The sequence below is a fragment of the Macrosteles quadrilineatus genome, unplaced genomic scaffold, assembly GCF_028750875.1.
Source record: "Macrosteles quadrilineatus isolate MER2022 unplaced genomic scaffold, UCM_ALF_1.0 Scaffold_1__1_contigs__length_201487025, whole genome shotgun sequence".
NCBI classification, from domain to species: domain Eukaryota; kingdom Metazoa; phylum Arthropoda; class Insecta; order Hemiptera; family Cicadellidae; genus Macrosteles; species Macrosteles quadrilineatus.
In genome coordinates, this window is record NW_026542594.1 from 78753948 (window position 1) to 78765948 (window position 12001).

Below are 12001 nucleotides of genomic sequence, written 5' to 3' on the forward strand. Positions count from 1 at the left end.
TTTAGAAAGAAATTGCAAATTTTTGTTTTTTTAGGGTCAAAATTGGGAAAAACCCATTTTTACCCCCATAGAACGTAATAAATGCATGTAATAAACTATATAAATCCCTGTTTCCATGGTCTGATTATGCTGGTTTGCGAACTCGTTCGAATAAACGTAGGTTTACAGGTTTGTACAAAATTTCATGAAAATCGGATCATTTTTGCAAGTAATCACGCTAACGGACACATATATAAGTACATATATTAAGTACCCCCCATGTTAAACTTCCCAATCCCAAGCGTGATGTATACTTCACGAGTGAAGTAAAGTTTCAAAAACTCACTCGTTGAAGTAATGAACCCTATTTAAATAACATTGAGTGCTCAACTTTAAAAAATATACCTCTATGGAGCCATGTTCAACGCTAGAAATCAGCTGTGCGCTTGAATTTTATTGTTATGCTTTAAAGTACTTTCCTAACCTAGCTTTTGTTTGTAAAAGAACATTACTGTTAGAAGATGAGTGAAATGGAAAAATAATGAAATAATGAAAAATATTGTATGTTACCCTGTGTATATTGTCGGGTCAGGTAAATTCTTGTACTTTACACGTTACGCAAGAGCGTGTTTATATCACTTTAGGTGAATTATGCAACTCGCTTCCGCTCGTTGCTCAACATTCACCTGCGTGATGTAAAAACACTCTTACTACAGTTGTAAGGTAAATAGCTATTAGACAACTATCTGGTAGGTTTATTTATGTCATTGATTATGGAAATAAAGAAAGATCATAGATACAACATACTCCTTGTGTTGGTTAGTCTATGGAAAGATTCTATAACCATAAGTTATGAAAATTATGTTATTGATATATTTTCATATAAACAGTAGGACAATAACAGTGTAGGTAATACTTTTTTGTAAAAGATTTTGTGGCTCTTTGTTCATAAATTCGATCTACTTAACAATTGTTTGGATTAGGCGGTATGGTACATCTTTCCGTTGCGAAACACCAGGGGTTCCCAGAGGGGGTACAGTGGTGCGCTTGCGCCACTGGAATTTCTGGCGGGGGATTTTTTTGGGAGAATTTTGGGGGGGATGTTTTCTGCTAGCTGTCATAATGAATGTATAATTTTGTATAAGAAGCCCGAAAAAGTGTTTCTAAGTAGTTCATTATCAACACCAACAACACTTTGCTATTCGTAATTAAGATTACTTCTAAAAATGGTAAAAACACACCTTGTCAGACAATCCTTAACATGTACGGTAGTGTTGAATTTTACTTGCTACATACATATAATTTGGCGGTTCTTCAACTCTACCGTCGTCAGGCTTACAAAAAGAAAAGGATCCACTTCTGGAGGTGTCGTCAGAGTAGGTTACAAACATTTAACACAAAAAGATTGTAGATAGGCCTATCAATTCACGCGTGTACATTTTGCCGTTGGCAGGACTGGAAGTAAACTGAATCAGGTTATGACTGATGGTCTCTGGATTGTCGTCTGCGTTATCAACAGCTGATGGACTATTGAAGTGACTGAAAAGAGTGTTAAAAATATAATGAGATTCATAACTAATTGAGTGTTTTCATTCAAAATTTGTGTGCTATCCCTAGTTTTTATATCTCTATATATGTCAAACTCTTCCAAAGTATTTAATAAATTTCTTTCTTGCAGTAATGTAGAATTAGAATGTCGAGACCATCATTTATATCCAGCATATCATGCTTATTATTGTCAATAATTTTGAAAGGAAAACTCAACTAGGAATCCCATTATATTTTCAACACTCTTCAAGTAAAAGAACCGCCAAAACATATGTAGCAAGTAAATTTCTACACTACCAACACAGACATATTAAGGCATGTGTGACAATATGTGTTTCTACCATTAGTAGTCATAAAACGCAATCCTGGGGCTATTAAAATGAATTATAAGATTACTTCGTCACAAAAACCTTTTGTGCTGGTGGTAATTAAGATATTGTGGATATTGGCCCGGTGATTTTCGTAGAAGGCAGCCTGGGAGTGGCGAGCAACCCCTCCTAGTCTGCCGTATTTCGTGACTCTGCCTAGTTTTGAAACGATACTTTTTTGCCAAAGTATTATTCATACACTTAAAGCTGCTACTCACTAGGTCAGATTTAGAATGGAGCTCATTGGAGACATAAATTTACAAACAACTCTCATTAGTCAATATCACTATTTGAGATGGGAGACACAAACCTAGGCTAATATATGAATATGAATATAAGTGTAGGATTGATGACTTTGCTGACTAAAAGCAGATGTTTCTTTTTCAAGGCCATTCAATAAAAACCCAATGATCAAGAACTTATGACACTAGGAGAAGGTCGGCGGACTGTGAGTGTCACTTCTGGCACCACTAAATGATTCATACTCAGCCCGGAACTCTATAACCTTGCCTATGACAGCCTTTTCCTGAATTCTGAGATACCTTAGGAAACCGTTTTAGTTGGGTGCGCAGATGATGTTGCAGCTTTGATAGCTTAATGAAGCGTTGAGCTGGCCTAGTTGAAACTGAGCCGAGTCATGTGTACTACTAATGCATTGATGGTATGCCACGGTCTCTTGCTCGTTCTGAGGAAAATCGAGATCGTGATTCTGACCAAAAAGCGGACACCACACGTGCCATAGAGGGTGGAGGAGAGGACGTTGAAGTCCAGTACCTTTCCTGCTGCCAAGTGGGAGGGTTTTGGTGGACAGTAAGCTTAGCTGGTGGGACTAGATCTTCTGTATGGCGGACAAAGCTGTTAAGGTGGTTTCTTCCCTTAGCAGGTTTATGGCCAATGTTGGAGGTTGGAGGTCGAGTCACAGAAGGCTGTTAATGTCTGCGCTCCAGTACATATTCCTGTATGGTGCAGAAGTGTGGGCAGACACAATAAGAAGGTATAAAGGATGCATCTCACCCAAGTGCCGTGTCAGGGTAGTCATAGTCATAGCATCCGCCTACCAAACTTTATTAGATGAAAAATATACTAAATAAAAAATAAACTAAAACAAACAGATTACAAGTATTAAAATTTAACATGTGTTAAAATATGTACAAAAAATCATGTCGTTCCCGCCGTTTGAAGACCCTGCCATTTGTCATTCCCACCGATCCACGTTCCTGCCGTTTGTCGTTACCGCCCTTTCTCGTTCCCGCCATCCATGAACGTACCCAGAGAGGGGCAGGGGCCAGATAATGTATACAAAAATTTAGATCCAAGACAAATTTTATTAGTACGAGAATATATGAGTAAGATAGTTTAAGTGTACAGATTTTTTTATGACATTTTTTGACACATGTTATCTATTTTACATTAGTTTCTGAGTTATTTCTTCAATAAAATAAAAATTCCAACAGTAGTAAAAAACAGACCACTTTCTTGCAATATGTAACAACTTTGTGTAGTATAATGAATTAATATAAACCTATTTTTTGTGAACACACCTTTATGACATGTTATGAAGTACTTTTTGGGCATAACTGTCACTTGGTGTACATCCCCAAAATGGGGGATTTTGGGGGAAACTCAAAAATTTCAAATACAAAGACCCATCGAGTGACCCCTCATTTTGAAGGTCCTGGTAAAAGAAAACCAACAACGCAAATTAGAGGTCTTTATCTCAATCCAGTAAAAAATGGCAGCCTATTGAAATTCTCAGAAGTTCAATTTAACTTACAGCTTTCCAAGTCTGGAGACCCCCTGTATATTTTGTAGCGGCTCACACTAGGAAAACTAAACTCTACACACCTTTTTGGCATGTTATGAAGTACTTTTTAAGCCTAATAGCCACCTGCTAACCAAACACAAAATGGGGGATTTTGGGAGAAACTTTTAAGTTTTAAATGATAAGCCCCATCGAGTGACCCCTCATTTTGAAGGTCCTGGTAAAAGAAAACTAACAACGCAAACTAGAGGTTTCTATCTCAATCCAGTAAAAAATGGAAGCTGATTGAAATCTTTAGAAATTGGAAATAACTTGCAATTTTATATTCAACGAGGTGTTAGCCCGTCCTACGTACGGGAATTCAGAAGTCAGTTAAAACCGTGTTCAATTCAGATCAGCTAGTTTGCACATATAAAGACAAAGTTTTTTTGCAGTTTTATTGTGAAAAATCCTCTTGTAAACAAATGTTGTGTGACCAAATATGTTTTTATTCCATCATAGGCCTATACGATATGCATTTTAAATCCGATAACTTTACAATAAAACAGCAATCCTGCAATTTTTACGATGTGTAAAGCGTTAAAGTGAGATTTGCAGCCGATTCGCACAGACGCACACTGATTATAAGTAGCCTACAGTAGAGAGAGTAATAGAATAGTCAATTGAGAAGTGTATAGACCTAGTCAACGATACCACCTTCCATAGCATACCTGCCTCTTCCATAATTATTATCACCACAATACAACTACTATACACAATTTCCAGTAGGTCTGAATGGAAACGACCTAAAATAAAACGATAATATCCAATAAAATTCATAGTACACATAATTTAACTTTGGTGTCCTAACATCAAAACTAATCGTCATACCCTATCCTTTATAACAATTTTACTGCATTAATTGCTAAATAAATAAGTATAAACAAAGAAAAGCAAAAACAATAACAGTTCGTTTTGAAACAGCTGTTTGGTTCAAATAACATTCATTTGAAAAAAAAAGAACTGGTCACATGTAGCAGGAATATAAAAAGTAAACACGCTAGTAAAGCTAATGATGTAAAGGTCAATGTTTACTATCCATTCTGTTATAAGTTCTATCCTTGATAATTACCCACCCTCATAGAATAAATGTACATCGTAATTTCCCATATTAGTTAATTTAAACTACAATATATTCATAGTTGAAATAAAAGTGATATTTTCACGTTTGGGGGCGCTGATATAGGCACCCCAAAACGTAAAACAAATCAGTGATTACAAAGATTGCGTTACAAAATAATTTGAACATCCTAGTATTTTACTGTGTATATTTAATTCATCTGTCATCCTCTTACAGAAGAATTGAACGTATCAATGATTAGCATTACACATAGTAATAAGTCAACCCTAAGTATGTCTTTACATTTTTATCCAAATGCTGAATTTATTACACAAAAGCTGAATGTTTACAGCTGTTATGTTAAGCAAATTATTTTATGCCAAAAGCTACTAAGAATCTTAGCGTCGGCTGCTAGACTTTTTAAAAATTAAAGCTTAATTTCTAAAAAACTGGGACCCTAAACTAAAATTATGGCTTCGACATTCCCTAGTTCTCAAAATTATCTTTCTTTCAACACAAAAATTATGAAAATCCGTTGAGTGGTTGATTCAGAATCGTGAAATAAAAAAACACTGTTTCGTTTTAATATTATAGATTGGCTGCCATATTTTACTGTGTTAAGATAGAGACCTATAGTTTGCGTTGTTAGTTTTCTTTTACCGTATCATGACCTTCAAAATGAGGGGCCACTCGATGGGGCTTATCTTTTAAAATTTTTTAGTTTCCCCCAAAATCCCCCATTTTGGGTATGGGAACTTATGAGAATTTCAATTGGCTGCCATTTTGTACTGAACTGAGATAGAGACCTCTAGTTTGCGTTGTTGGTTTTCTTTTACCAGGACCTTCAAAACGAGGGGTCACTCGATGGGTCTTTGTATTTGAAATTTTGTAGTTTCCCCCAAAATCCCCCATTTTGGGGATGAACACCAAGTGGCGGTTATGCCCAAAAAGTACTTCATAACATGTCATAATGGTGTGCCGAGTTTAGTTTTTCTAGTATGGGCTGTTAAAAAAATAACAGGGGGTCTCCACACTTTTTACTAACCCTGTATATATATATGTATATCTATTCTATATATAATTCAGTTTTAAAAATATTTGTACAACTAAATCTAGAGTTCTACTGGACCGATTTTATTAATTAATGGGTCGATGGAAAGCTTAGGTCGTGTAGATTTGCAAATAATTATGAAAGTTTGTTTTTATTATGATTTATGATGAAAAATTTCAAAAAAACATGTTTTCCATAAGAAATACATTGAAAACGGTGTTTTTCACACTTTTTATTTGGGTGCGACTTTTAACTGCCTTTTTTTAGTGTTTCCAAGAAGTGTATGGTATCAATTTGTAGGAAATTTCATTCTCTTTCAGAATATCACCATCCACTTTGGTCGATTTCCTCACCATTTAAAAGTTATTTGCAAAAAAGCTAAGCAACCTCCGAATTAATAATAATGAGAATATATTGAGTTTGGGATATTTTTGTTAAACTTTGTACAGCTAAATCTAGACTTCTACCGGACCGATTTTGTTAATTAATGAGTCGTTGGAAAGCCTTACTCATGTAGATTTGCAAATAATTATGAAAGTTTGATTTTATTTAATATTTGTGGAGGAAAAATAAAAATAACAAAAATACATTAAAAACTGTTTTTTCAGGTTTTTATTTTCAAGTTTATATTTGTAGTCAGCTTTTGGCTGCCTTTATTAAATAATTTCAAGAAATACACAGAAGTTATTTGTAGGAAATTTTATCTTCTTTCAGAATATCACGTGCATTTTCTACGATTTACTCACCATTTAAAAGTTATTGTCAAATTAGATAAGTGACCTCCAAAATTTTAGTTGTTAAAAATACTGAATTAGGGATATTTTTGTTAAACTTTGTACAACTAAATCTAGACTTCTACTGAACCGATTTTGTTAACTAATGTATCGTTGGAAAGCCTAATTTGTGTAGATTTGCAAATAATTATGAAAGTTTGATTTTATTAAATATTTGTGGTGAATAAAGAATAAAAAGCAAAAATACATTGAAAACTGTTTTTTTTTATAGTTAATATTTTAAAATTTCAATTTATAGTTAACTTTAGGTTGCCTTTTTTGAATATTTTCAAAAAATGCCTAAGAGTACTTTGTAGCAAATTTTATTCTCTTTCAGAATATCACCTTCCACTTTGGTCGATTTCCTCACCGTTTAAGAGTTATTTGCAAAAAAACTTAGCAACCTCCTAATTTATTGTGGTGAGAAAATATTGAATTGGAGAGATTTTTGTTAACTTTCTACAACTAAATCTACAGTTCTACTGGACCGATTTTATTAATTAATAGGTCAATAAAATCTGTGTAGATTTCCAAATAATTAGTAAAGTTTCAGTTTTATTTATTTATGGTAGTAATGTGTTTGCCGGTATGAATAATCTAAAAAAATTTATGGTAGTAATAATGGGTTAGCCAGTATGCATCATCTGATCATATGGAACACATGTATTAAACTATAGTTTAACAGCTGATTGTTTTATTGTTATTTCCTTGATTTTTTTCCTTTGATTACATTTTAGTTGTTTACTATTTGAATTTGTGGTTGAGGTCCGTAAAGAGTGTTTCTAAAGTGATGTTTTTAATCTGTACCATTAATAAGTATTGGTAAGTTAAGTGATGTATGGATTTCATAACCAAAAATTATTATTTTAAACTGTCAATTATAAATTATTCAAATTTAATTTATAATTCACAGTTTAAAATAGTATTTAATATTCGTTATTTTGAACTGTTAATTATAAACTCAATATTTTACATTAGTTGAAAAATTAATAACTTTACTCTTCACTACATGGTTGGTGATGGAAACTGTTTCTTTAGAAGTGTCTCATTTTTATGCCATAACTCTCAATCCAGATACAGTGATATACGATCCACGGTAGTTGATGAAGTCGTCAATAACTGCGACTACTATTGTCCTTTGATCGTAGGGGATAAGACATATAGACTAGAAGTAAAAAACGCGACGCAATACAGAAATTTGATGACCAAAGATGGGGAATACGCCGGTAATGTCGAAATCGAAGCTGCAGGAAGAGTTTTTGACTGCCAATTCAAAATATATGCTGAGAAATTGGATTTTTTTGTAACGGTTGGTGAAGGCACAACGATCTATAAACTACGATTGTCAGGAAATGTGGATGCTGGGCATTACGATGTTTTGATAGACAATAGTATGCCTGAGAATCAAGAGGATATAATCTTACCAAAATCAAAACGTGGCCGTGCATCAAAAAATAGAAAAGGTAAAACATGTTCTGGCAGACATGAATCTACAGCTCATAAAAATAAATTGAAGAAACCAAATTATAGTATAGATAAAGATTTACTCCAAGGGGTAAAAAAGTGTTTATCGAGCAATCAAAAGGATGGAGACCCAGAAAATGAAAAAGAAACAGAACAAGATAGTCTGACCAACACTTCACTCAGAGATGATGCAACTTCCTCAACCTCCTTTATTTGTGTATTGGGAATGCCAATACACAAATTAAATTTAAAAATTGGATCTGTAATAATGTTGCTACGAAATCTTAACACAAAACGGGGGTTATGTAATGGCACACGATTAATTGTTAAAGAACTCAAGCCCAATTTAATAATTGCTGAGGTTTTAACTGGATCAGCAGCACGTGAAATTGTATTCATTCCAAGGATTGACTTAGCACAGACGGACACAGATTTACCATTTGTTTTAAAAAGACGGCAATTTCCTTTAAAATTAGCGTTTGCTATTTCAATAAACATAGCGCAAGGCCAGACATTGGATAAAGTTGGGATATACCTTCCAGCACCAGTATTCAGCCATGGACAATTGTATGTTGCAATATCAAGGGTTCAGTATTCAGCCATGGACAATTGTATGTTGCAATATCAAGGGTTAAAAGGTTTGAAGACATAAAAATTAAAATTATCCCTGGCAAAGAACAAGGAAGATTATTAAAACAATCAGATGAAGTCTTTACAAAGAATGTTGTTTACAAAGAAATACTGTAGGCTAAATAAAATATTTTTGTAAAATTTTATTTGTTTTTCATTATTTTACTCTTTTAGAAAATCTGTTTATTTTCTAAACAATTTCATTCTTAAAAAAATGTTCAGGTACTTACAAGGGCATATATTATGTACTACTGTACTTTCTAGGGACCGTTGTATTTAACTACAACGGGCTCTGTTGCTAGTAAATATATAAACATATAAATATATATATATGAATTTGAATGGATGGTGTTTTTGGCCTCTAGGGACCTCAAAACGAAAAAAAAAATCGGTCCCGCGTCCAGGTCTTACCATGAGTACTACGGTAATAGCTTATTCCCTATATGGGAAATTCGCTAAAAAAGAAACCTTACTACCCCATTTCATGCAAGGCAAACTGCGTTAGGTTACTGGGTTATTATGGAATTGTCAAGATGTACATAACAGATCGATATAATCAACATTTCTTGTAAATATATTATTATTTTTCAAAAGCTGATCTTGTTTCGTAGTGTTTTCTACAAATAGCCTTACTCATAGCCGCATTAGAATGTCCATAATAACGATTATAATTTTTTTTTTACACATTATTTCTATTTCTTCTCCTTGGTGGTGTTCTATGACTTTCCTATGTTTCCATAGTTTGCAAATCGGCTCTTTCAATGATTACTAAGAAATGCAGCACAGTGTAAATTCAGTTTTCTTTTTAGTACGGTATATCAATTTATCTAGGCTCTCGTGTTTTTTTTCCATTGTAATATTAACGCCAACAAAAATTTAAATAGGCGTGTAAATATTTCATTTCAACTAAGTAAGTAAATGTTTGTAGCAAACTAACTTGTTAATTAGCAAACTTGTTGACTGTTTATAATTAACATATGTTCTTCTTCTCACTTTTAAAATATTTGTTTCCCATGTTAATCTTATGGAGAAATACGAAACTTTAAAGGGCCCCAGGGCCTCACCCTCTAATTATTTCCCTAAAAAGAAAGTTTCCTGCTCAACTTCACATTACGCTCTTTCCCAAGACACCAAGAACATGTCAATCGGTTCAGTAGTTTCGGAGGAGTAATTGTCACAAAAAACATGCTTGCGTATTAAATAAGTACTAGTGTCCCTGTTGCTCGAATTCGAGCAATTGCTAAGTATTACAGGCGTTATTTTAAAACGAATAACAATCATAATTTCTCATGACTTTAAAAGATTCGACTCAAAGATTATGGAAATACCCAAGATGTACATATCAGATTATATCAATTTATCCAGGCTCTCTCGTTTTTTTTCCATTGTAATATTTACGCCAACCCGAATTCAAATAGTAAATACTTCATTTCAACCAAGTCAGTAAATGTTTATAGCAAACTGTTAAATTAGCAAACTTATTGACTGTTTACAATTAACAGTTCTTCTTCTCACTTTTAATTTCTGACAACAGCTGGAGTTTCATAACAATTTTTGTTTCCCATGTTAATCTTATGGAGAAATATGAATCTTTAAAGTGCCCTAGGGCCTCACTCTCTAATTATTTCCCTAAAAAGAAAGTTTCCTGCACAACTTCAAGTTACGCTCTTTCCAATGACACCAAAAAAATGTCAATCGGTTCAGTAGTTTCGGAGGAGTAATTGTCACAAAAAAACCTGCTTGCATATTAAATAAGTACTATAGTTCGGCCGCTTAGAAAACGACCTGCGCGCTAATGCTAAACCAATGCTGGAGGAGGTCGTTTTCTAAGCGGCCGACCTTACATGTTGCTCGAAATCGAGCAATTGCAAAGAAGTACAGGAGATATTTATAAACAAATAACTTGTTTAAAAACTAATAACAGTCATAATTCCGATGATTTTAAAAGAGTCACCTTAAAGATTAGATTATTAACTAATGGAAATACTCACAATTTACATAACAGTCCTATTCGAGTTTAAAGGGTTAATTATTAACAATCAAACTGCCCATGGACGTGAAAAGGTAAAGCTTACAATTTAAGTCAACATAAAAAGGCCAACAGCTTTTATAAAGTACCATACTGTACCCAAGTTATTTAGCCTATTTGTAGACAATAAGGTGTAGGCTACTTTAAACTCTACAGGACAGAGTTAGGCAAAAACTGGCAGAATTCTGAAATGGTGTTATTTATCATAGACTTACTCATATGCCAAATCCTTAAAATAAAAATTCAATAACGAATAACTTATATCATTAAACACAAACCAATATCCAAAACTATATACATTTTTAATACAACATAGATAATTTACACATTGACGGTTTACAATTAACATGTCCTTCTTCTCACTATTAATTTTTGCTTCCAACGGGAAAAATCTGTTTCATAATCATACGTCATTCGCCTATTGGGTCTGATGATGATTGGAGTGTCCAATCAAAATCGATCTCCACTTACCATCTTTTTTGTATATTTACCGTCTTGTGAGTAACAGTATAAGCGTAAATATATGTTTTAAGTGTTATAAGATGTTTCTTTTATTTACTTTTCATAATCATTGAAATAGATTTATAATAAATAATCTATCATAAAGTTTAAGATTAAATAAACCTACCACATAGTTGTTTAATTTTGTTGAATCAGCTGTCTGAAATTGTGAAATAGGCATTTGACAGTTCTGGTTGTTTACATTTAAATGTCAAAGCAAATGTAAACATTGTGAATTTTCTTATGCTTCCATGGAGACAAATTATTAATATTTAATTTCTGACAACAGCTGGAGTTTCAAAACAATGTTGGTTTCCCATGTTAATCTTATGGAAACTTTAAAAAAACTTTAAAGGGCCCCAGGGCCTCACTCTCTAATTATTTTCCTAAAAAGAAAGTTTCCTGCACAACTCCACATTATGCTCTTTCCAATGACACCAAAAACTTGTCAATCGGTTCAGTAGTTTCGGAGGAGTAATTGTCACAAAAATCCAGCTTGCGTATTAAATAAGTACTAGGTGAAACCCGTCGAAATCGACGGTCACTGTCAAGGCTTAACGCTAATTATTCATCTACGGAAAGTTAGGTGTAGTGGAATATACTTGAAGTGAAGTTGGCTTTTACTCTTGAACTGTTAGGGACCTCCTCGTTTATATGGTTGTGCGGCTTCATTGGCAACAAATAATTCAAATTACATAACAATGCGGCATTTGGAAAAAGCAATAAATAATGTAAATTGGCTGTTACGTAAATATTGACGCTTACATGCATTGTTAAACAACGTATCTTATAAAGGG